Source organism: Cydia splendana, chromosome 23 (genome assembly GCF_910591565.1).
Source record: "Cydia splendana chromosome 23, ilCydSple1.2, whole genome shotgun sequence".
NCBI classification, from domain to species: Eukaryota; Metazoa; Arthropoda; class Insecta; order Lepidoptera; family Tortricidae; genus Cydia; species Cydia splendana.
In genome coordinates this window covers 9068155-9096000 of record NC_085982.1, presented here as the reverse complement: position 1 = coordinate 9096000, position 27846 = coordinate 9068155, and the positions used below count along the sequence as shown (strand labels likewise).

Sequence of the window (27846 nt, the reverse complement as noted above, 5' to 3'; positions counted from 1 at the left end):
AAAAAGGTTCTAATCTTGTACGGGTTGAAATACGAGGATCTCACAGTTACATTCTAACTTTATATCACTCAAATATAATTCAATAAAGCTACATCTTGATGAAATCGCTAATAAAAGTGAACTCTAGTACTGGTGAATAAAACTCAAAATATCATGACCAAATATATTTAGATGCGAGGTCTGCAAGGTAACTTTACAATTTCTATTCGAATTTTAAACAATTAACGCTACAAATTTGAATTTCGGATTTTAAACAAGCTCACTGGCTAGCAATTTCGGAACTAAAGTTTTTCAATAGAAAGGAGGATGGATCAATTATACATAGCGCTGCAGACATTTTGGACTAGTCATTAGTTTTCACTTCTGTCGGCACTCCCGGAGCGGAGTGCAACCCGTTGTTTTTTTTTCTACAGCCTATTTTGTGTCCCACTGCTGGGAAAAGATCTCCCCTTTCTTTCGCCATCTGTCATGGTTTGGTGCTTGCTCCCGGATGAAGAAGAGGTAAATATTTCGTACATACTTTGTGTACATATTACCAACCTAATGGCAAACCTACTTGAAGTTTACACACGTATTCAAAGGCACATTAAATAAATAGGGTACGGACTCAATTTAAATACCGATGTAATATAAAAATCGGTTTCACAGACAATTTACTTGTTTGATTTGCTCCAATGTATTTACTCCGTACTTCTTATTTCACCTCATTTAATATTGACGAGTGTATTGAATTGACATAGAATATAAATGGAAACCGTCTGATGTAAATAAGTAATTCATTTAAAAAATACAGATCGGAGCAAATGTGGTGTACGAGTTTAGGGAATGTGAACGTAATACCAGATCTTTTATTTTTAGGGTTCCGTACCCAAAGGGTAAAAATGGGACGCTATTACTACGACTCCGCTGTCCGTCTGTCTGTCTGTCTGTCACCAGGCTGTAGGTATCTCATGAACCGTGATAGCTAGGCAGTTGAAATTTTCACAGATGATGTATTTCTGTTGCCGCTATAACAACAAATACTAAAAACATAATAAAATAAATATTTAAGTGGGGCTCCCATACCACAAACGTGATTCTTTTGCCGTTTTTTGCGTAATGGTACGGAACCCTTCGTGCGCGAGTCCGACTCGCACTTGGCCGGTTTTTATTTACCTTCACTTGTAATTTATTATAGCTTCGCACATTATATTCATATGTCGTATGCACTCGCCTCAGATAGTACAGTCGACGTCAAAGATATTTACACTTTTGCACCTTACTCCTTTGAAATAAGGCAAAAAGTGTAGACATATCTTTGACGTCGAATGTACACAGTAAATAAACACGTAAGCTTAATGACAGCGTTCAGTCTCGCGGTAAATTTATGACATTTTCTGTCATTCTGGACCACATTAGCGGATACTAATGATACAAGCAGTTCGCTGAGTATTTATTATCATAATATGCTGCGTATGATAACCACTCATAACCTGTAATAGATTGTGTTCTATGTTGTAATTATTATTTATTAATTGTCAACTAGCAGTAGTGATAAATTCAGCTACTTGACGTTAGATGTCGACTACGAAATAACGCGCGTTTTGGTAAGAAAACTGATGTATGGAGTTACCACTCTTTCTTTACTTATATTACTCTATGGATGTACTTACGAATAACAATGTGATTTCCATAGAAATAGTTTTCGATGCTTACACTTAAACTGTGATTCTGCTCATTAGTTGTTAAACTCAATGTAGCTTCTCTAAAGCCCCTGCGTTTCCAATGCGGATCAGTAAGATTACGTTGCACCCTGATTTAGAATCGCGATTCTAGGAACTAATACTGCTCAGTAAGCTAGGGCTTAATGTTAATGTAAAGTCGTGAAATGAGTGTATACTAGTATATAGTGTTGGCCGAAAGTTAATGCAAATTGAAAATGCTGGCCATTAACCATTATAAATTGAATCGTAAACTGTAATCGTCCGTTACGGTTTAAGGTTCAATTTATAATAGTTAATGGCCAACATTTTCAATTCGCATTAACTTTCGGCCAACACTGCTAGTATATACTCGTAGGCCTTGCACTGTAACTATTATAGTTTAATTTAATCAATGTGTATCATTAGCGCGCGTGTGTGTGTGTGAAGACCTATTCGATAAGTTTCGTACGGCGGATAGGTATTATGATGGTCGGTCTTAAGTTCAATACGGATATAGGATGGTCGTTCTTGTCTACATGATAGTGTGTGAAATTAGAGATGTGCGGGAGTCAACCATTGATTGTAATGAAGCGGAGAAGAAATGAAGATTGTAACCAATGCTATTGGCTAATTCTCGCATATCGACTCTCATCTCCGCTACCACCTCAGTAGATGGGTCAAAATTATTTTAGTTGACTTGTTTCTGACCATTCTGTCACGCTTCTATTGTTGTATTTTATCAAATAATTGATAAAAGTAGATTATGATTCTCTTGAGAAAAATTAAAGACTAAATTGCATCCCATACAAAAAACTCCACACCGTCACATTATATGGGGACAAAAAATACTTCAACGAGAAGAATTTTGTCCCAGATATGCAGCCTAAGGGTTTTGATATATTTTCTGGGGTTTATCTTGGTCTATTAATATAATTCTTCCTGAAAGTCATTGCTCTCTAAATCTCTAAAGCACAAACAAACCACTACCGATCATTGAAATAGCACTGCAAATAAACAAATGTTGATCCATGCCGATTGAGTCGGGCACGCGCCTACGCAGCCTCGAGTGCGGCTGGAAATAAACTTGTGTGAAGGGATTGGAAACTAATGATATCATTTTCTATTCACACAACAGGGTATTTTAGAAATTCTTTTCTATACCTCCAAAAGATGGTGAAACACTAACCGGAATATCTTCGTTCAGGTGTGAATGTGTATTGTAAATTGTAACACATGGTTGTTGAGTGAAATAATTGAAATATGTCGCAGTTATAAGGCGTAACATTTTAACAAAAAAAAAACGAAAATGTAAGCAACACCAAAAGAAGATTGGTATTTTTAATTTGGATTGGTAAAGTTTTGGAGTGTCGCTCGTATCTGCTTGTTAATAAATAGGATTGGTTATATATTTAATTATAGTATGTATATGTAAGTTTATTTTCGTTAGTATGTATTATTTATCGCTATTCTTTTTTGTTTTAAGTTCCCTATTCTGCGTTTTTTTTGTTTAATGCCTGCACCACAGAACAAGTAGAATGGCGATGCGAGCAGGGTACGTGTCGCCGCCGGTTATGAGCAAACGCTCGCATGCTAGTACTCGCCCGCGCTGACCGAAAAAAGTAAACATGCCTTTTGCGCCACAATAACGTTCAGATTAAGAAGCCAGACATCAAATCTGTCTAAAGGAGGCGTATCCATTCACCAGGCACACAAGTTTTTACTACCGTTGCGCGAGAAATGTGGAAATGTGGAGAGGAACGAGCGGCGACACCGGTTCCGATACTAACTGCGCGCGATAGCCGTTCTAACCTCTTTAATATGTTCTGTGGCCTGCACCTACTACTGTTTCTGTTTAGCCTGATGGTTGGCTGGTAGAGAATGCCTTTAGGCATTAATTCCGCCATAAAATAAATAAATAAAGTAAAATTGGTATTGTTAGTTAATTACGTAGTGCACTTGTGAATTATATATATAGTTGGGCGATTTTACAGCAGGTACTATAGGTACAAAGGTACAGTACGGTAGACCTTATTACCAAAGGCATAAGGTCCACCGATGTACAGTTAATAGGGAATGCAAATCGGTTATTTTTTGTATGGAAATAACCGCGGTTTCGGTTAATAACCGATAATTTCCATACAAAAAATAACCGAAAATAACCGATTTGCATTCCCTAACAGTTAACAGTGTGGACGATGGTACTTACTTAATATATTGTGTCGGCTTGATATTAATGAACATCTTTTTTGTTTCAGGTATGTCAAAAACACAACACATCATTCTGATAGATAAGTTTTCAGTACGGGAGATAGAGCCACGGATGTATGATCTCGAAATCTAAGTAATCTGTAGCTTTTATTGTATTATTTTTGTCTCATTTATTCCAATTTTAATAGTTTATATTGATGCTCTTTATATTTGATGCTCTAACTCTAAATGTTTAAATTAAATTTTATTTTTTGTTTATATTTATTAGAATTAATTAATAGGAATTTTTAAATGACTATTTTTGTCATTTGTACAGTATTTTTAGGAATGACATATTTATAATACAACTGTGGACAACCAATTATGAGCCTTGTAGCTTGAAATAAATGAATTTAATTTAATTTATTATTTTTTTATAAATCTGGTATTCGTAACTTAACTTACTGCCCGATTCGAACTTTAAGATACGTCAATTAATATATCTAGAAATTATATGGATTAGATGTGTCAGTGTCAAATGTGACGTTTCTTCAAACAAAAACGTCACATTTGACACTGACATATCTAATCCATATCGTTTCTAGATCTATTAAGTAACGTATCTTAAAGTTCTAATCGGGCCGTTACATACTTTTATTATTTATATTGTATTAGCACTTACTTGGGGACTACGATGCTTCACTTTATACACGGTGCGGCCTGTAACACGAGCAAAGAATTAAAACATAGATTGTACTCCTCAAACGGTGACACTTTTGTTCAACAACTTTTAAAAATTATGAAGTATTTAGACTCCCTATTTTTCATACAAAATAAATATTATCTTCAATGGACGCCATCGCCACGCCATATTATTGTGATTGACGTTGCTTGTCACGCCTTAAACATAACAAAATTCGCAATACATTGCGTCTTAGAATAAACTTTAAAGTGGAATAAAAATCAAACCACAAGTTATTTTTAAAAGTATCTGAACAAATGTTGGTCAGTATGAGGAGTACAGCCTACAGTTTAATATTTTGCTCATGTTACAGGCCACACCCGGTATACTTACTTATAATAGGGCCCGTGTTCGTAATCAATTTTATTACACAATAATCATTCCCATTCTATTATAGTCCTTGTGAGCACGCAATAAAGTTCACATTATATTTGCGTAGTAAAAGTCTAAAATATGACAAAAGGAGCATTTTTAAAAAGCGGAATAATGCCTGTATGATTCAACATGGGATGTCGCAGTAAATATACTCACAGTATGGTTAGAGCATAAATTCGTTGACTTTACGTATTTATAAGTAATCTTGTTACTGACGGCTCGATTCGGAAAATGACAGCCGTATTCGAACAATGAGATACGTCAAATACTAGATATTGAAACGACATGGATTGGATATGTCAGTGTCAAAAAAGTGTCAAAAGTGACGTTTTTGTTTGAAGAAACGTCAATTTTGACACTTGTTTGACACTGACAGATCCGATCCATATCGTTTCATTAACTAGTATTTGACGTATCTCATTGTTCGAATACGGCTGTGAATTAGATTTCTACTAGACTTCAACAAGTTACGATATGGATAATTTAAAGATATTTGTAAGATAGATATGTCAAATATGACGTTACCGCGATTCTGGAGGTCCTCTTGAACGATTTCGACAAGTTATGACTTAGATATCCAAGTCACATCTAGTCGATATCTAATGTAGATCTAGTTGATCTCTAAATCGTCTAGATCTTGTGATTATCTCGAAATCCGAATAGGCCTGTGAGTATAGTAGGGTTAGTTATGAGCACAAATGTATGGAGCACATCATGCACTTTTGTCTCAGGCGATGCCGCTTGGCACGATTGTTCCTTAGGTCAAACAAAGCTGATTTGGCCAGGTAGCCACGAGATCGTACCGTGCATACCCAATGTTTTATATTTAAACTTTTTACTTTTTTTATTTATCTATTGTCAACTAGCAGTAGGTACTGATAAATTCCGCTACATATTGACTACAACATAAGCGCATTTTGGTAAGAAAACTGATGTATGGAGTTAACACTCTTTCTTTACTTTTATTACTCTGTGGTCACTCTAATTACGCCTTCATTGGAGTAAAAGAGAAAGATCCCCGAAATTTGCGAATTTCGGTTTTCGCGGTATGCCCCCTGCTCTTCCTTTTACCAGGGGTGCGAAACTCCTGACTTCGGCCAAACTCGGCTCCGCTCGGCTCAGCATTGCTCCGAGCAATTATTAGGGTAGACACAACTTGACGTCCCTTTGCGTGCACGACCACAGATAAGAATGGCTTGAATTTTGACAACCCTAAATAGCCGAAAGGGATAGTGCCATATATTAGAAAGGGACAGCATGATTCGACCCTGAACCGCTGTCAAACTTCGGTATTGTAGGAAGTTTCCTTTCTGTACGGTAGTATTATTTATTCTGTGCTTTTACTTTGAGCATGCATAATATCCAAGTATTGGCCGGACGCCAGGTGCGTTCTCTGTGCGTTACGCCCGGCCGTAAAAGTAGTGCCATTTTTTGTCCCGCTCCTTTAAATGGCGTGCGAGCATGTCGGGATGATTTATTGACCCGTTTTTTATGATTTTTACGATCAAAGTAATTTGCAAGTGCGATGTTTCGGTTTTATGAATACTTTAAAATTTTGAGTGGTTAGATGAGTTTGAGTTGAGAGTTTAGTACTTGCGCCAACGTAAACACAATTTAATGTGGCTTTCCACCAGAGAAGGGTCCTAATCCTAATGCTTTAAGTGCAATAAGGTCCTTTTTATCTGAAATTCCATCACAAATTCTGATAAAAAGTTCCTTATTGCACTTAAAGCATTAGGATTAGGACCCTTCTCTGGTGGAAAGCCACAAATAGCTATGCTTATCATTCTTAGAAAAGGCAGCGCATAGCCAGATATCAAAAATACGATGCTGGCAAGAATTACATTAGAAATCGTTAATCAATTCAAACGACAATTTGACGATGAACGATAAAATTGCAACTTTAGTCACATTTCTGCGCATTTTATTTCGTCGCTTTTATGGTTTTAGTCGTAAATTGAAAGTTAATTGTACTGTCACAAATGTCATGTTAGTCGCTGATCTTGTATTAATTATTTGTCGTACTAACAAAAAGATTACTGACAAATAATTTTAATCTTTTGACCCGATACCAAGAAGGGTTAAACCGCTGTCACCGGTCGGTAGCCAAACTGTCGTCGACCTAATCTCACGGGTGTTATTATCATCACCAAGCGTGTGGCATCGAACAAACCAGTTTAAGCGGAGCTAGTGGTTCAAAGCTTACACATTGGTTCGAATGCTATGGGTAGTATGGGCTTCATTTAACTACGTTGCCAAACAACACAGACACTTTGATTTCTGGTGCTAACCAGTGCATAGTGGTCATATACAGTGCATAGTGGTCATATACAGTGCACAGTGGTCATTATCGCGGTTTCGGGGTTGGTCCCATAGTAAAAGTTGCTCAGTATAATCCCAAAACCTCCCTGGCAACGGGAATGCAGTTATTTTTTAGCCACCTTGTATGGGAACCCCGGAATTTCATAACAAAAGTTAAAAGTTTAAAAAATCATAACTCGAAAACTACGAAAAATTGGCTAACATACATAGGGTATATTCTGATAGCCCACGACGTGAGGAATCTAAAAAAAAAATTTGGACGTCAAGGTTTGGACCAACCTGTATAGAGTTTATTCTAGATTTAGTTTTCTAAATTTGCTCTGCAAGTATTCAGAATAACACCACAGGTGTCTTTCGTGACACCAGCTCCTGACACGCGCCCGGACACGTGTTTCTATAAATCACCGCGTGAGTCACAGTTCTGCACGCATTAGCGTGTTTTAAGCTTAAACAGATGGTGATATGTGAGGTTATGTTTATTTGGTCTGTCATGTGTGGATAAAGAATTTTAGAGCTTTAACGCCTTTCAATAGGGGATCGGGTTGTAATAGATATGTAACATCGATCTAAATAGATTATGTAACATCGATCACTGAAGCTAACATACCATCGCCAACATAGTTAACTGTACATCGGTGGACCAAGCCTTTTGTAATAAGGTCCATCGATGTACAGTGAGGAGTGTTGCTGAAGGAAAACAAACTTTTCTTTATTACTCTCCCAATGTGTTTGGGTTAGCGTTGTTCATTACTATTCCAAATTTCAAATCGATAGTTTCAGTAATTCTCGAGATATGTAGCGATGTGACAGACGGATGAACAGACGGCCAGAGTCGCACCATAAGGGTTCCTTTTGTACCTTTTTGGTACAGAACCCTAAAAACTAAACATGCAATATATGGGTAACATCGAGCTGATCATATGCGCGACGCGAGCTGAACATGACACAGGAAGTTGCTATAGGAATTATGTGATAAATAGGGATCGTACATTTTCCAGCATTTTTGGTGCACGAAGTGTTGTTAACGGACTTGGTATAAATAATTTGAACCCTAATGATTAATTAGCGTTAATTACGTTAATATTAACCTTAATTTACCATTTCAGTTGAAATTATCTATACCAATTCCGTTAACACCACTCTGCTGCACCAAAAATGGTGGAAAATGTACGATCACTGGTGATAAAACAACGCAACCTAATTGTGTTTTGGTTTGTTAGAATAGTTTCGATGAATATTAGTTGCTCGTTAAAAGAAAAATACATGAAATTAGTATCTTTTTTTTGTAAAACAACTTATTGCATTCCATTTGTAAATTTAAATTACAATTATCACACATCTACACACTAGCGACCCGCCCTGACTTCGCGCGGGTAGTTCAACCAATTCACATAAAATAAAACCTTAACAAATTATACAAACCTTCCTCAATAATCACCCTACTCATAGGTGAAAACCGCATGAAAATCCGTTCAGTAGTTTTTGAGTTTATCGCGAACATACATACAGACATACAGACAAATGCTTCGGGGGACTTTGATTTATACTATGTATTGATGATATTGACGACTCTTTCTACCTTCTAATGGTTCTGAACAGCAGCTGTTGCCAATTTTGCATAGCTAAACATCAGCACTTAATTCGCATTGAGTGTCTATAAATATTTTATTGTCCTTTGTACTGTACGGTAATTTAACGAGGAGCTTATAAAATACGACAGCGAGTGGCTGCCTTAATCTTATTGAGTGGGTCACTGTGTGTATGCTGGCTTCTTTAATAATAAAACTACCGTGAGACAGACATATTAAATATATCAAAACGTATTTTCAAGTAGAAAATTGCTCGACATATTTCACTCCATAAGGGGTTGTGCAACTTGTGCACAAATCACGCGAGGTGTTTTCGGCTACTTTTTGACCTCCCCTCCTCCTTGGTGATATTTGGTGAGGTTTTTGGCTCTTTTCGTGACCCCCACCCCCCTATCGAACCTCGCATGATTTGTGCACAAGCCCTAATGAGGAGCTTCACGTGGCCTTACAAGCAAGATTTACATTACATATCAAACGTCAGATAAAACACTGTTTTGATTTTCCCATCTTCATAAAACAAATGACAAAGTCCAGTGATTCGTGCCCGATATTTAATAATACGAGTATGCGGCTTCCATATGCCGCTCATTACGTTTACGTTTACTATTACGAGATCCAAATTTGGAATTTCCTGACAAAATTCCTGATATGCGAATATTTTTCCTGACGCACATATACATAGGTGACGGGAAGGCTAGCGGTAAGCGATATTTTTGTATGCTTGATACATTGTTTAAATGTGATTTGTTTTGGATTTATGTAAGTAAATGTGACATAATAGAAAAGTCTGTTGATTCACTACAATTCCTAACATTTTCGTATTCCGGCCGCATTCCTGATAAACGGCCAAAATTCCTGACATGTCAGGAAAATTAGTGACATCTGGTAACCCTAATCATGGCTGTTAACTCAATGACTGGACATCTTTACTCCTAAACGTACGACGCATGTCGATACGACAATAAAATATAACGATATATGATCGATACAAACCGAATGCGCATCGTTAAATACATGACTCACTCCCAAATCCAAAGCAAAGGACACTTTGGTCACTTCAATACCTCCTCAGTTCAGTTCTGAGAATGCACGGGGATGTTTAACGGCGGTTTTACGAGCTGTTTAATGCCGGCTGAATAACCGCAACGCGACGTCGCAATAGATCGTTGCATTGCTAGTATTAGGATTGTTGCTAGGCTAGTAGGCAGCTAACCTATTCTCCATCGAGTAATCTTTTGGTAATATGGCTCCGTTAAGTACTTCGTGGGATCCACGTGGGATCAAAGCAAATATTTTAGGTTAGTTATAAATAAATTTCAGCCAGTGTATGGTGTTAAGAAGAGCTTTCGTTATCTGCCTCTATCGCCTTCGTATAATTTAATTTTAGATATTCACGATAGGCCCTTTAAGTTTAGTGTCTTGGAAAGATCTTGGTCTCTTTCGTATTTGTAGAGCAGTGATGGTTTATAATCTTTAAATCGTCGAATCTGATATTCCATTATATTCATGTACATATTAACTTGTTGAAGTGAATAAAAAAAACTGTCAACCGGGACATATCTCATGCTAAAAGGGGGGGTTGCGTCAGGGGGAGGGGATGGGACACTAGTGTGCGTGAAGCACCATACCCAAAGGTATCGTACTAGGTACATTCCTTGAATGCTGGCTATAATTCGTTTTTCAAAAAACACATTTTGACCGAATCAATACTCTATAGACGATTTTACGCGTGATACGAATAAGTCACTTTGTAAAACACTAAAACCCACGGAATTATCACATTGTCACTCACCCACTCTTATTAAACGTTGAGATCAGATGGTACATTTACTATAAAATTAGTCAATCGTTCAACTAATAAACTGACAATAAACAAATAAAAATAAGCGTCTGAGATAACATTCATATTTCAACACAATTCCTTTGGTAATAAGAGGTTTATTAAGCCACAGAGTTAATCCCCTCAGTTAAACCAGCATAAGTGTCAAACCTACTTACATAGTTATTACAGTGGAAACTGGATAAGTGGAATCGCAAGGGACCGGCTGTTTAGTTCCGCTTATCCAGGTTTTCCATTTATCCAGTTTTCCACTTAACCAGGTTCAAATAAAACGTTTTCTCACTTACAGAGGCTCTCGCTAACAGAGGTTGTGGATGCTAGTAATGTCGCTTATAGAGGTCACGTATGGTATGATCAAGACTTAAATAAGCATCTTTTATTAAATATGTATGTAGATATGTATGTATTAACAAAAATAGGTATGTAATCCTGACTTTAAAAAAAGCAATACTGTAAATAATCCACAGTACCTACTCGTATACAATTTTCAAAATTACAAAAACAAAATCACTCCTAATATTTATTTATGCAAGAGAAACCAGTATGGTTAAATAAATCAATGTACCGATTGTACTTTAATGCAAAAAAACTGAACGATGTGTGATCTCATACAAAATACGTAGTTAAAACACGAACCATAATGTTAACGAAACAAACTACCCTCCTTGTGACGGTTTATTAAAAATACAAATTTTATAACGCCGAGCTATTCCACTCATAGAGGTTTCGGAGACGGCTGCTTCCAGTTACAGAGGTAAAAATAAGATATTTTCGAAAAAATGGATTTCGCTTATAGAGGTCCCAAAATTCCACTTATAGAGGTAATTCGTTGCCAAGGGATTGGAACCGAGAACTTGGGTCCACTTAAAGAGGTTTTCCACTAACCCAGGTTCCACTTATCCAGTTTCCACTGTACTATAAATCTGGAGGTCAACTTTAACTAGGATTGAACGAAAATGTTTTGTAAATAAGGGAGCACAGACTCGTTCAAATGGCACTAAATGTCACATTACACGTTTAATGTTGAAATACACGAATTTTGCACACCTACGTTAATAGTAACGGGGATCGTATGTTAGCCTAAATGAAAATTCAACTTTATTACTTACGGGATAGTGTCCTAATTTCAATGCTTACGGAGGAGTAGGCTACTTTTTGAAGTAAAATGACGATCGCCTGCATAACGGTGCATTGACAAACTCATTTCCCAAATGTCTCGAATGTGAGATACGATGTTGTTAAACTAAACAGTTACTTGTAGACAAAGACACCTGAATGTCGCAGTGGAATTAGCTGTTATTATTTATTATCTATTCTTTCTTATACATCGTATGTGCTGTCCAGTGTTAAATCTTATTTAGTTTTCGCTAAGCCAAGCAGTACATGTGAAGTCAAAGTTTATTTTAATTTAACTGCAACTGCATATCAATTTGTTGATACGTGAACATCTTCAATATGCAAGTAAAATATTTAAGGCACATAAAACATCAAGAAATCTACTAAATCAAGAAGTCGTTTATGCAGTAAAAATGAGAACTGATGCTCAGTGTTTTCGATTTATGTGGTATTCAGTGAAATGTGTGTTTACGATTGCTGACGTTTAGCGAAAGTGTTTATATTATTATGTTCAAAGGCCGTCTAAATATTTTGACATTTACGATATACTCTAACGTCATGACTTCATATTGAACTTCACTTTGTATTCTTGACTGGTATATTATACACCATTTTTTATTTCACGGGCCTATAAATCCCTGTCTTTTGATAGGCTTGCGTGGGGATATAGATCCAACACGTAGAGGCCCTTTGGAGAGCTTTAATGTCATTAATTTGCAAGAAACGATTGGGAAGCATGAGTTTCTTTGAAGATGTCAAATATAAATAATTAAAATAAACGTACATATTAAGAATTAAAATGTCATTTGCTAAGCTTATTGACGCTGATTATGGTCAGAGTGTTGCGTTTATATTAATACATAACTCCTTCAGTTGCCAGGGAATAATAAAAAGTAAAATAAAATGCATTTATTTCAGACTACTGTTGGGGTCCATAATTTGTTAGTATACTATACAATTTATACACTGAAACATGAAACTTACAACTAAGGTTAACTTAAATAACTATCTTAGGACCTAAATTTGGATGTAGGTGAGACCAGTGATTTGTAATAATGTCGTTTTAAAAATATGTTATGCTTATGCGCTTTTGTGTAACCAACGCACGTCAAATACAAACGCAACATCAAAACGCAGACCATGTGTCACGACTTTTTTACGTATAGGACCATTTGTAGGCGGTTATTTTAGTGCCACACACCTGTGGCCCAATTCGAATGTAGGTACACTATATCAGAATGACATCTATTTAGTAATTTGACTAACGCGGGCGTGACATACGATAACTAAATAACATGATTCAAATATCATTTCGATTTGGTCTGTAAGTCAAATGCAAAATAAAATGTGTCACGACTTTTTCCGTATAGGACCAGCTGTAGGTGGTTATTTTAGTGCCACAAAGAAGTGCCGTAAACCTCGTGATTAGTACTAAAACTGTTTAAGCTTTGACTTTATTGGTTTCGCATCGAGAATAGAATTCTACAACTAATTAAATAGACTTTATTTCATTGTGATACGGTTGAAAATAACTTGACAGCTATATTTGGGATGAGGGAGTCTGTGAGAGCTCTGTTTCGATGGTAATAAAGTTGGAAATCGATTGATTGGAGTGTTTTGTAATTGGGTCGCGGTTTCGAGTGGGTCGGATGTGTATGGCGCAAGTGGAGAAAAGTAGTAGTTTAAAAGCTCCCGGGTGGTCCAGTTGGTATGTGTCATACGAAGATTTAGCAGGTATTTAAACTTTTTCCTATCTAGAGGTGAGAAATAAGGGGTTAAAAACGACAATTTAACAAGGCTAAACCAGAGGATTTCCTCCCGCGTAGGCTCCGGCTGTGGAATAGGCTCATGCCGAAGGTTTCCCGAGGTACAGTATGAGGTTCTTCAAAAAGGGAGTGTACAGGTTTTTTAAAGCGTCGACAATGCTTATGTATGCTTGTTTGCCACAGACGCGGTATAAAAAAAAACAGTATTTTATGCCAATGTGCATGATTGCATGTATTTATGCCGGCGTTTAATGAACGGCCTAGGCGTCCAAGTCGCTGTTTTATTTTTAACCATATGGCTGCGACATGTGTAATTTTCACAACCTGAAACAAGACTTCATTTCAACGGCTTATTCATTTTAGGTTTAAAAAAAATAGCTATGCTAAAAACGGGAATTTGATGCAACTCGCTCTAACTGTTAATTTGGACCATACCCTTCAGATGAGACAAGCCTTTGTTTGTGTCATCTGTACCATTTGGAATAACCAAGTTTGGGGCACAAAAATGGTTTTGTTAATATTTTCACGCTTTGCTAATTTGAGTCTTATATCTGTTTTTCATAAAGTTGAAAGTAATTCCTACTTTTATTGCATATATGTCTTTTTCAACCTGCATGACGAATTAATGAGTTTATTTTGCTTTGTTTGTATTAGTCTCAAAAATCTCAGCTCAGCAAATATAATTTGTTTAATAATAATATATGACGGAAAGTAAATTTTTAGAACACATCGATATACACCATATAAAAAAGCTTCTTAGTAAAAAATACTGTCTGTACGCTTGACGGAAACATTATTAATTTTTGTCTAGTTGAAATGAAAAAAAAAAAACTACGCGAAAAGGTCATTGGGCGTTTTTGACCCGCTTTATGAATTTTCGCGTACAGAGACCAAACTAGTTTTAAAATAGAGAATTTAATCTCACTTTTCTAAATATGTATTTTTTTTTATGTATCACCCAGGAGAAAAAAGTTATTCAACAGTACGAGATAGTGTTCTTAATGTTTTTACTTTCAGCATTGTGCAAAAGTGTGGTTCATGTAGCATGATAAACGTTTTATAGCACAATGGCAAATGAAATGTTGTCAGCAATTGCGGCTGTTGCCGGGGTGGTCTCCTCTGCAGTTTTTGCAGGTGGCCTTCTGGTCTAGAGGTCGCGTGCATTGGCTGGCCCAGTGTGGTTCGGCGCAGCGAACGCAGGCGAGCTGTCTGTGACATCCATGTGATGAGTGCCGGAAGCCCTGGCAGCGGTGACATTGCGCGGGCCCCTTCTTTCCGCGCCATGCCTCCACCTTGACACTCCTCATGTGGAGAAGCTCCGACATCCCGTAGATGCCCATGTGCAGCCCGGGCGGCCCCCTCTTGCGTCTATCCGTTTGGCGTGTTTGGGGTGGCTACTCCAGGGGTTTCTTGATATCTTCAATCGGTGTGAAGGAGGGGAGACCCCTGCGGTACTCCGCCTCGGAGCGGGGCTCGAAGAGTATCCCAGCCCCCAGCGGTGTGGTGAATGGTGACTTCCCCTTTATTACGCGCCTGCTGCCTTTTTAGACGAATTAACAATTGATTTTGATCAAGCAGAATAAAAATATTGTTTTTGAAAATTTGATTTATTTTTATTCCTCTTTATATTAAACAATATAACAACAGCAACGCAATATAACAACAGCTATTCAAAGTATTTTTGAAATAATTCCAATAGTTCTGACTTAATTCATTGCAATAATGCTATAATGATAAGAAATGATTTTTATTTTTTTCTCAATTCTCCCATGGCTTGCAAGAATGCGACTCATACCACTGTGTAGCAGATACATTTACCTACATACCTAGCCCTATTACGTTTGTGTACGCTGTGGGTCATATGTCCGAACAAAACGTGTTGTCTCCCTGTCACACTTACGTACGAATTTACAAGTGCGACAGAGGGGCAACACGTCGAACGTGGTTCGCGGTAGGCCCTCTGTATTAGATATGAGCGCCGCGCCGGCGCGCCGCCGCCGCCGACAAAATTTTCGCGCCGCCGCCGCCGACGCTGCGCTATCGGCGTGGCATCGGCGTGACCTTGTTAGATACTACTACTTTCAGAATCAGATAATATAATTAATTATATTTTATCTAGTTTAGATCTTTAACGGGGCCAGTCTGAATAGCTTATAGACATTCAAAAGGTACTTTAGGTCCATATAATTCAAAAATATCGATGGTAAATTCAAACTTTTCTGTTTGGTAACCGCGCTACTAGTGCTAGGGCAACGAAATTACTAATTTTGCTAGCGGGCTAGCTCATCCGTCATTCACCGCAAAATTTAACCATTGCAAGCATGGTTGAATGTCTTTAAAAGGTGTAAAAGGGGGTTAATTTCAGATATTAAGTGCTTTCATGCCCAAAGATGGCCGTTGGCTTCGCACGGAAGGCATCGGAAGCGGAATGGGGTCTCAGTTAAGCTTGGCCATTGTTCAAATTTTAAGCTTTGCTCTCTCGCAGCCCAATCTTTGGCCTCGCATCGCTCCCATACAAGTAAACCGCTATCTGAACCTCCAAGTTTTCGGCCTTGTTTGGAGCCTAACTTTCAGCCTCGCTTTTAAAATGCTTGGTCATTGGTTCTTCTTCGATCTTAGCTCCACTGCAGCACGACCTCTGGCCTCGCACAAATGCACCTTGGCCTTCGGGCTCGCACAGAAGCGCGCTGTAGTCGGCGCTACGCGCATTCGGCCGTCAGCCAAGCTCACACTTGGCGTTGGATTCTAAGCTGTAAGCTTACCTGCAGCTCAGCATCTGGCCTCGCATGGGAAGGCGTCGGAATCAGGTCTTCGGTGTTAGGTGGAGCTTGGCCTTGGGCCTCACTTTTTGACATAAATCGGTTTGTTGGGTCGATATTGGTTAATGACGGAGCTTGATTTTCCTCACTTAGGCTCTTTGGACTGTGTTTCCCTGATACAGTCAATCCGCTACTTTTTACTGAGCACAAAAGATAAGGGCCACGCAAAGATCTCCCGGCCAGGGCCTCGCCAAGATTAAGAGTGCCTGTGATGCTGCGCGATATCGTTTATAGGTACTATATAAAAATATATCGTACCTTTATTCAATAAATTTTGCTTGAAATTGAAAAATTCACTTATTTTATCACTTTCTTACAGCAAAAATATATTTAGGTAAAATTTTGGTTTGAATTCTCTTTCATTAGGTAATAAAAGGTGTTTCAAGGCCACGCCGCCGATTCGCCGCCGCCGCCGACCGATTTTGACCGGCGCGCCGCCGCCGGCTAAATGTCTATCGGCGCTCATATCTACTCTGTATCGGCGGCCGTTCAGGCGAACATCGCATAAGCGCGATTTATAGAATCGTTATTGATATTTATGACGCCATGCACATACTTGCCCGGTTTGTGTTTTGTGAATATTGATTGTTGTACATTCACCTGCAATAATATATTACACAACGAAGGCCGCAAAAATATCTTGACACGATCTTATTTGTAGAGCCATAAGAGCGCGTCATATATTTTGGCGGCCTTCGAAGAATAACATCTAACATATTATTGAATTTGCTATGGGAATTACACTTATTGAAACAGCCTTTGCGGTTTCATTGGATTTGCTCCATTGATATCGCGGTTTGTCCACAATAGTTGCATTAGCACGTTGATAACGTACAGGTAATGGGCAATTGGGCATGCTATACGGGCGCCGCAAACAGAGGCTTAGTACATAATGTACAGAATGCCTGCCTAATGTCGATGCGGATATAACAACTCTCTTAAGTAAGCATTGGTGGACTTTATGTATTTGCAATCGTCGTAAATTTAAGAGTTAGACTCTTGTCGGTGTAGCTCTCTCCATTTGACTCTATCCAGGGCCTCCTTGATTTCCTTATACGACATTACAGCTACCTTTTCTTTTATTTGTGTTATGTAGCTTATCCTCGGCCTTCCCCTTCAATCTTTCCTTCTTTTATGTTATTTATAAAAGCGTCATGTCGTATAAGGTGACCAATCATTTTCCCTCTCCTACTCTCTATTGTCCTCAACAGTTGCCTTTTCTCTCCTACTCTTTTTAACACTTCTTCATTTGTGGTTCTTTCTGTCCATTTGCAATAAGGCTTACGAATTCTGTAATTAAATTCTTACTCAAGTGAATGGTAATCTCGTTTCATTTTACATGGCAACGTAGATAAACAAACGATCACCACAACAATCGATCGTGCGTTATCCTTCAAACTAATGGTTGCCTACACTATGTACCTATACCTAAACCTAAACAGAAACATGTAATAAGTTTTTGGCAAAAATTTCATTTTTGGTACAAGCTTTTATCGCCGACTGTACTTTTTTTCCACAGGCAACTAATACTCATCGAGACAATTCTAAAAACCCCAAACACAATTAGGTTTCGTTGTTTTATCACAGAGTTCCTATGGCCACCTCCGATCTCCATCATCAGATCAGCTCGATGACACCATAATATTGCATTGTTACCCGACTTACGTATGTATGCAAAATTTCAGGTCAATCGGAAACCGGGAAGTGGATCAAATTTAACTTGCAAGATTTGATTACACACAGACAGACAACGGTTAGGTGAAACCATGGACCTAGAATACTACGGACGTAGTTTTGCTAAGACAAAAACTGTGATTCCATCATCCACCAATTTCCTAGTATTTACGCGTGACACACACACATTGACAGTTATCTCAATGCCCTCATCCACCAATTTGCCGTCAGACGGATCGCAACGTCAGTGAAGTAAATTTGTCCAAGAAAAATGTAAAATATGCCGGCATGCGTAGTTAAATCCTGCAAGAATTGTACCGATCGAAAGAAAAAAATTGACGGAATTACTTTTCATAGCTAATTTTATCAATTATCACGGTATAGTACATAAAATCTCCATATTTCATTGTTTATAAATGCGAAACAGGAGTGTGACCAGTAAGTTGAATAGAGTAATTTCCCGAAAGTAGGGTAATTGATGCCCTTCTTATTAAATCATTATGTATATGTCGCAGTCGAATCGTATAATCCGCCGTATTACATTACAGCTAGCCGTTTTCAAAAACAGGGGCGTTTTGAAATGCGGCGGTTTAACGATTAGCCGGATTGAATGCGGCTGAATGAGAATCCGCCGGAATGTATTCGGCGCCATACGTTCTTCAACACGGCTAGCCGTAATGTAATACAGCGAGTCATTAGCCGCCGCTTTGACAGTTTATAGTTCCCATTTTTAACACCCGTGGCGCTGCCTGACAAACGCTGGGGTGTCCATCAAATCTGGAGTTCGTCGGACTGTTTCTTTTCAAAAAACATTTCCTTCGCAACTTAACTAGACGGAGCCCCGCTTCGCGGGGCTCCTATTTCTGTGCGGTTTGCCCTTCGGGCATCTGAAGCTACCTAACGAACCTAACCTACCTACCTACCTATTGATTAGTGAGACGTCCGTGAAAACATTACACTTTGGGGAAAAAAGCGTAGGTAGGTAAGTAGGTTAGGTTCGTTAGGTGGCTTCAGATGCCCGAAGGGCAAACCGCCCAGAAATAGGAGCCCCGCTTGCGGGGCTCCGTCTATTTAAGTTGTGAAGGAACTGTTTTGGAAAAGAAACACATGTAGTGCGGTGGGACCATGGTAAAAATAAATTAAATTGCAAACATTGTCAAACTCCGGTTACGTAGGCGACCGAAAGAACTGGTCACTCTACAATCTAAAATAGTAGTACGATGCGGCTAAACGTAGGCCGCCTTATTGAAGAACGTATCGCAATGACAATCCGGCTAATCGTCGAGCCGCCGCATTTCAAAACGCCCCTGTTTTTGAAAACGGCTAGCCGTAATGTAATACGGCGGATTATACGATCTGACTACGACATATATAAGAGATGAAAGAGATCATTTAGGATATTTAGGTAAATAGCTAAATTATTGATTTTGCATTTCAAACTAGGTCGGTATGATAATTTCCCAATAATAAGGAGATTAAAGACGTTTACATGAATAATGTTTGATAGTTAACGTTAATTTGTTATGTAAGGTGAACATACTCATGGTGCTCGACGCGGTCCCAGTCCAGTACATGTCATCTTGAAACTGAAGTCATTGTCAGTAGAGGTGACAGCAAGGTGTCATCTATTGGGCATTAACATGTCGAGCACTAGTACATTTACCTTATATTTATTTTTTGTTTAAAACCAGATATGTTACAAGTTAAATATCATTAGGTATTGAAAATAATATTTGCTCAAAGTAATTGTGCAACAATGAGCATTTGGGCATTTTCACTCAATGGAACACCTTAAACGGCCAGTTAGCAATCGTTTACAAGACTGACGGTCAATGTCAAATCCCATGCATTTTGTCAGGAATGTAACGGTTAGACGTTACTGAAACACGACTTAAGTCGCGCTTAACTTGTACAAGTTAAATGAAAATGACCATTTTCAAGACCTATAAAATCAGTTAGGTGCACACATTTTTATTGAGTAAAACTGTCCTATTTTAATATTTGAAAACAAGGACGATATTGAAATTAATTGTTTCATCGTTAGGGTAGAATTTGTGCTACATGGTATCACTCGTCTACACGCACACTTTCAAACCGTCCGCCATTGCAGTGTCACAGTTTGTCTTAAGTGACATTCCCTCTGTCAAATATATAACTCTATGGGTGAAACTAAATAAAAGCTTGTAAAAACGAGACAAGGAGAAAAGTAAGAAAATATTTATCAATAACTGATTGCAAATACCTGAAAAATGTTAGTTGTACACCTTTATTGTATTTTATTAAGTGTGCAATAATTATTGTCTAAGTAGATTTATTAAATATATCTTGCTAACTTTATAAGCTTTTATTAAAGCTTACAAAGATGTTACATAAATTTAACATGTTAGGAGTTGAGCTTAATAGCCTAGCCATAAGCCAGGCATAGCCTCCGACAATAAGATTCGAAAACTTTGATAAGTTTCCCGCTGTGTGGGGCAAGTTGTTAAAAAACTGACTTGAGTGGGAGAAACGGACTTGAATGACCTTTTAGTCATTTTAATTTAAAGTTAATCGAAGAAATAAAGTCAAAACTAATTTTAAACTGAAGGCTAAAAAAATTGCATTGATAGGTTTTTGTTTCTGGGCGGCTCAAGACTTAAGTATTTAGGTTTTGATCCGTCCCATTATTATATTTCATACAAATAAAAGACAACATCTACGCAGATTATTGCGCACCATGCAATCACATTTTAATAACCAAGTTTGGCTTCGCAAGTCATATTAGAGCGTTCCATGTTCCTAATTCAAAACATTTGGAGGAGTCGCCTCAGTCGCCATCGTCGGACACGGCGAGGAGAACTATAGGTCTCTGCCCACTACACCGTATCATACCATGACCGTAGTAGGAACGTATCAGGCAAAAAAATATTCTTTGTATTAAAAAGTATGAGACTATGCCCACTAGCCCGTTCCGACACCGACCATACCCGTCGCGTGCCATGCACGGACCGTCAAAAATTGTAGGCGAGGATATTTTGCCGGTGCCGAAACGCTCCGTGCACGGCAGGCAACGTTGCTAGAACGGTGCCTGCAGGCGGCGAAACGGTGAGCATACGGGTTATAACGGCTTATGGTGACCGTTCTAAGCCCGTTTTAAACTCGTTGCCATATTTCTTGCTCGCTCTTGCCAGTCTGATAACTATTCGCTTGCTCTTTCTGACGAGTCTTGCTCTTGCGAATAAAACGCGGGTACTAAGGGGATGTAACGTGGATGCTACGGCGATTATAGGCGGATGCTATGGGGATGATACGCGGTTCCTACGGGCACTAAACCCGTTATGTACGGATATGAAACAACGAGGACACGGTGTAGTGGGCATAGTTGTCCGTATCGCGTAAAATTCCGTGCCTGATACGTTCACAGCACGGTCATGGTATGATACGGTGTAGTGGGCAGAGACCTTTAATATAAATTATAAGATTTCCGCTTCCACTTATGACTCGCGTCATAAACATTAAGAAAGCGGCAAATGGGCAAGTTCTCCGAAACAAAACGCTCTAGTTTACCGGGAATCTAATTCTCGAATATTCATTCCACGTACCAACATTATATCGAAAATGAATTAGTTGCGCGAACGCAGCGTACTACGTAGGCGAACAGCACGCTAACCCGAAGCGAAGCGATGCGGCGCGGGGTGAATGAATCATTTGATACCTATAGAAGTGTCCTACGTGGGCGATCTCGTTGCGAACGCGAACGCCTTGGGCCCGCCGCGCGGCGCCGCGTCGCTTTCGCGAGTTGTTCGCTTACGTAAGACGCAGCGTAATGTACAATTAAGCTTGATCAATTAAAACAAAAATATTACTTTGCTAATCCAGATTTTTGTGGTTTAGCAAAGTAATAATTTTGTTTTAATTGTGGATTTTCGCATAGTAACGCCTGATTCCATTACTTATAATTATGATCTGAGTCTGAGGGACTATACTACGACAATTGAGATTTCGTTATCTCATTATCTGTCTCTCTATTGCTGCATATTCAGGGGTCATCCATTAATTACATCACACGAAAATGAAGATTTTTTGACCCCTCTCCCCCTGCTTGGCACACCTGCACCTCTAGCACATCTTGCATCCGCGACTTAGACCGCGACTCGAGTCGACATTCCCGCGCCTGTCAAATCTGTCGATTTCCGTAGCACAACTTGTACCCGCGACTGCAACAGCCGCGTAGAGAACTCAAAGTCGCGGCGCGACTCATCAGTGTTCCCCAATGGAATCAAAGTCTAAATATAAATGCTATTTACATGTGACAACACTGAATCGGAAACAGGGTTGCGCTATTTCATTCGTTCTTTGGTGGTAAAAAATCTAGTTTATTGTCGATGGTTAAGTTTTTCCTGTCAAAGTCAAGGAACGTTCAAATTTTGTCAACATTTAATTACGAGAAAAAATATGAAAAAATGTAAGTAATAGAGTCTTATATACTAAATTATAAAAATATTCCTTAAAATATATATTGTTTATTAATTTCTGTTTAATAAACCTTTTAAATAAAACATCTTGTAAATAACTATAATTAATGGAATTGCTATTATTGGTTTGATTCTCATATTCCTGTTGTAAATTGTGTTTTTTTTTTTTTCAGAATAAGTCCAGCATTATCCTAGACACGATTGATATCCCAGCACCCAAAGGAAAATATTGTTAACAGGAATGTGCCAACGGGACCCGAAGTGGAGAGTCAGGAAAAGAAACACACTAGGCAAGCTTATAGGTTTCAGACGCGGATCTGTCCCCGTTTCTAAAGTCACTAAGATGTGAGAAGCGCTTTAGCTTTAAGAACACCACCGAGGAAGTGAACTATTATAATAACCATAATGGTTATGGCGTGCCTATCTATAGTTCGTTTTTTTTAGCATTAGAAATAAGTTAAACAATCTTGATGTGTCTTTTAATTGAAAAACACATTTTAAAAATAAGTTACGGCAAATATGTAACAATTATGAATCTAATACGATCATTTATATTTTTCTGCTTTCATAAGCAAATATTGTGCCAATAATGGATGGCATTTGTGTGTATGTGTACTGTGTAACTGTTTATGATTTGACAAATTGATATGAAAAGCTTATTTCATAGTCCTCGATGAAGTCACGACCACATTTTATTTTTTTGTTTACAAACCAATTTTCTTTCCAGGGTGATATTTAATTGTCCTACGCCGCATGTCGAAGAAAAAAGAAGAGAGAAAATACTTTTCAAGGGTAATAAAGATTCTTACAATTTCTCTATTGTGGTTCTAGATGCTAATAATATATTAGGTTTAATAATAAGAAATCGAATATTGCAAGAATATATAAGGCAAAGCAATATACTATTAATTTAAATATTGTTTTTTTTCACTCCTGTATTTTTTACCTGAAATGAAACTAAAAAAAGTAGGTAGGTACCTACAACTCCTAGAAGCCATGATTAGCTCCCCAAGGCCCACTTCATACCTAATGCTGACAGCAACGTATCATAGCATCATCGTGTCAGGCCCTGTCAAACATGAAGTGAAACATCTAGAACGTGGGTATGATCTAGAGGAGTTTCAATATGGTAGACCATATGATAACCGTACCTATGCTACGCAGACTATGACATGAGCGTAACGACTCCTTCAAAATATTGTTGATCGGGTCGGTCCAGTCACGTCACGGTATGGTGTTGGCAGGGGATGGAATGGTTTAGTGGGTGATGACTGATGATCCTGTTACAGCCACGTATTACATCATTCTGTTACAGTACGATGCAGCGGGCACAGGCCACATGTAGGTATGTTTTGTTGAAGTCGAGGAAGGTTCCAAACGGTACCTAAATAGTAAGAGATTGTTGAAATTAGACATCTAACCGTGATCCTAAATACTACTACTAAGACTATGGCTTACTTAATAAGTTGGATACTTTGTTTTGAACATTTGTACCTACCCACCTCATATCGGCTTCGTTTATGTACAAGCAAGCGGGCTCCGTTGTTAGGTTGATGAAAGTTTTGTGTAAGGAAGTCTTAGGATTACTTTTACAAACTTACGAACCTGAATTGAAATTTAAAAATTCCTACATATGTACCTATTTACTTAATTGAGTACCTAAAAGCTAGCTGATTGAAATGAAAGTTGTAAACATGATGGGTGTGTTGTGGTACTTGTAGGTATCACCGTGCATAATCGATATAAGAGTGCGTAAAGCGCATTTAGTGATTATTCCATACTTCCTTATCCCTTAGGGCAATAAGTAATTATACAAATTATATTATTACATAATATATGAAACTTGTGTTTAAGTTATAATTATCAAGAGTTCAGTTAAAAAAAGTACAAGCAAACCACCCGCGAGAGCGAGTCGCGTTATAAAGTCGCGTAGACTTCGACTCGCGGATTGACATAAAGCCGAGAGAATATTTTGTCTCAAAATAGGCAGTTGTGCTACGGATTTTAGTTCAAAGTCGCGATCGTTGTCATTTTCTGACAGTGACACCTGATCGCGAGTTTGTCGCGGTTCTCGCGCGTAAGTTGTGCTGCCAACACGCGACAAGCCGCCAAGTCGCGCCGATCTGTCTCTTCTCGCGCCTGTCGCGGCCAGTTGTGCTAGAGGTGCTGGTCACATTTGGGTTATAGTAATTTATAACACGAAGCCGATTTGGAATAAAAATACATGCATAAAAAAACCGGGCAAGTGCGAGTCGGACTCGCGCACGAAGGGTTCCGTACCATAATGCAAAAAAAAAAAAACAAAAAAAAAAAAGCAAAAAAAAAACGGTCACCCATCCAAATACTGACCACTCCCGACGTTGCTTAACTTTGGTCAAAAATCACGTTTGTTGTATGGGAGCCCCATTTAAATCTTTATTTTATTCTGTTTTTAGTATTTGTTGTTATAGCGGCAACAGAAATACATCATCTGTGAAAATTTCAACTGTCTAGCTATCACGGTTCGTGAGATACAGCCTGGTGACAGACGGACGGACGGACGGACGGACGGACAGCGAAGTCTTAGTAATAGGGTCCCGTTTTACCCTTTGGGTACGGAACCCTAAAAACGAATATCATAGCAAAAACTAGTTATTTAACTGTTAACAGTGAATAAAAAAATCTAAATCATTTTCGGTTACAGATGTAGTTAAAATGACGTCACAAAGTTTGTGACTCCCCTCTACCCTTGTCACAACATGTCACATTTTCCTGACCCCCTCCCCCGCCAAAACGTGTGACGTAATTAATGGATGAGCCCTGCAATAGAGCGGCAGATAACGAAATTTCATTTTCCATGTTTCGCGGTAGGCCTTCTGATGATATGAGCCAAAAACATCTATATCATTGAATTGGCATTATATCATTCCTGAATTTTCGTTTTAGAATACACCTGGACTAGTTTTAATTAATTCCGATATCGGGAAGCCGTTGGGACTGCTAAAATAGTTCCCAACTAGAAATATCGGGCTAAGTTTGGCGCCAAGTCTTTTGTAATATCACTATATTCAACTATATTGAGCCGAAGTTAGGGATCAATTTTTACGAGGACTTAATGAGGCGTTTATCGAATTAAAGTTTGAGTGGACGATAATTGACTTAAACGTTATTAAACTCGCATTTTATAGCGCGCATACTCTTACGTAAGTTACATTTGTTTAGAGTCTTGATTCTGTTATAACAATAATATGAAATGGTTTTAATGTCATTTTACCGGTAAATTACCGGTATTTCTTATACCTATTAAATATTTACTGGTTGCATTCTCTAGTCGTATTATCAGATTATCACTTCATACGCAATTGTGCATCCTTAAGTGCCTGCGAAATACCTTGACGACTCCTGACTGCAGTTCATCAGCAATATTAGCGTGAGCCGCTGACGCTGGTTGGTGCTCGTATCAAAATAATATGACAAACACACACACAAACAACAGAACAAACACAGAATCAGCCTTAAATTCTTGTTGCTTTTACGCAAAAGTTTCAGAAAACTTGCAAACTTTTGTTTCGAAAATTTCACAAACTGTGAGGAATGTTTTCATTTCGGAATTGCTCAATAAATGTTGAAAGTTGCAAAGTTACCGATGTTTTAACTCAAATTTATTGGCGATGACGCCATTTTCACAATACATATTTGAACAATGCCGGGTCTTATTGTTTAACAGTCATTGGCAATTAAACAATTATTGTGCGGGTGCAATTATTTGCTTTGACACAATACACATTAGGCGACAGTAGGTCAACTCATTGTATGGAGTTTATTAGCCTAGTTTAAAAAAAAAAGAACTTTGTTAAAATACCTAACGTAAGTCTTTTGGTGTAATTAACGAACCAATTGATAAAAAAAAATGTTGTTTCTAAATTCCTCTTCCGTCAGATTTGATTCACTAGATCAATTTTATTAAAAACATTTGGTAGGTATAGATTTTAAGTTCAGCTGTGCAGAGGGTAAATTTAGGCAAAAGCATTCGCATTTATTTTATTTATGGTGTAATCTGTGTCCATTTGTCAAAGCTGGTATTTGATGTTTTGAAGTAACACGTGCTCGTACACATAATATAATGTATGCCGAGCTCTGAGATAAATGCCAAATGATATAGGATATTCTAAACATGTGTGTTCCATTAGTTGACTCATCACAATCGCCAATTTACTCGAAGTTGTTCCTCTGACATAATTTATATTTATTTATGTTTTGATCGGGTTAGGAACGCCTTGCGCGCTAAATTGGTATTGTATAATAGATGTGGGTGTCAAGGCCACCAAGCTCAAGTGGGATTGGGTGGGACACGTCTGCCGAATGCACTCGCATCGGTGGGCCAAATTGGCTACTGAATTAACACCACAGGTTAGCCGGAGCAGAGGCAGACCAAAGTAGATTTAGTTTCACTACTAACTAACCTTAAAAATGCTTTGGCTCGTGGTAGGAAGAACCGTGACTAACTCCCCAAATATAAAAATTAAATCACTACCTTCAAGCGCTTGTCTCTATTTTAGCCACCTACTTAATGAAATTTCAACATTCGTAATACAAGTACCGAGTACTGATTTAAACATTCACGATTATTAAACATTATCAAATTGCACTCGGGACTAAATCGCGTATTTAAGTTTTAAAATTTACCTCCGACGTTTCGAGGACGGCGTTGTCCCCGTGGTCTCGGAGAAGACCACGTAAATAAAATTAAAACTTAAATACGCGATTAAGTCCCGAGTGCAGTTTGATAAGTACCGAGTAGTAGCCGAGTTCAAGGAAATTTACACCTTTATCTCAACTACTCTACTACTCAAACCAAACTGACGGCCGGAGTCGTAAAACTTCTCATTCACTCTTGCGTAGTTGTAGCAGGAGTGAAAGAGATCTCGGTCGTCACTTTGGTTGTACGGATACGGTTGTACGGATACGGAGTACGGATTATAGTGGTAGGTACCCCACGGTTACTCTACTGTAATGTTATCGCGTTTCCTATGACATGGCGATTGCCCTCCATCTGAATAAACATAGACGGAGTTGTGCGACAATCGAATTCGACATTTATTGCTCTGTAAATGTTACACAAGTGTTACGTAAAAAGAAAACAACCTTGATAATTACCACTTTTCTATTTTGTTTCACAGAAAAAATTATAACGCTTGTCTTACAAAGTGGCTTAACACATTTACTGCTAGGCTAGGCGGGTTCTCAGTTCGTAGGCGCATTTCGCTACAATGCGGAAAAAAAATGTTATTGGCTATTGGC

The 27846-nt window shown here is 38.3% G+C and overlaps 1 protein-coding gene across 3 annotated transcripts in view; it reads left to right on the top strand.

The window, feature by feature from the left end:
- The window catches only part of LOC134801822 (heterogeneous nuclear ribonucleoprotein L), a 722115-nt gene that overhangs the window by 115407 nt on the left and 578862 nt on the right, over window positions 1-27846 (top strand). The window lies entirely within an intron of this gene.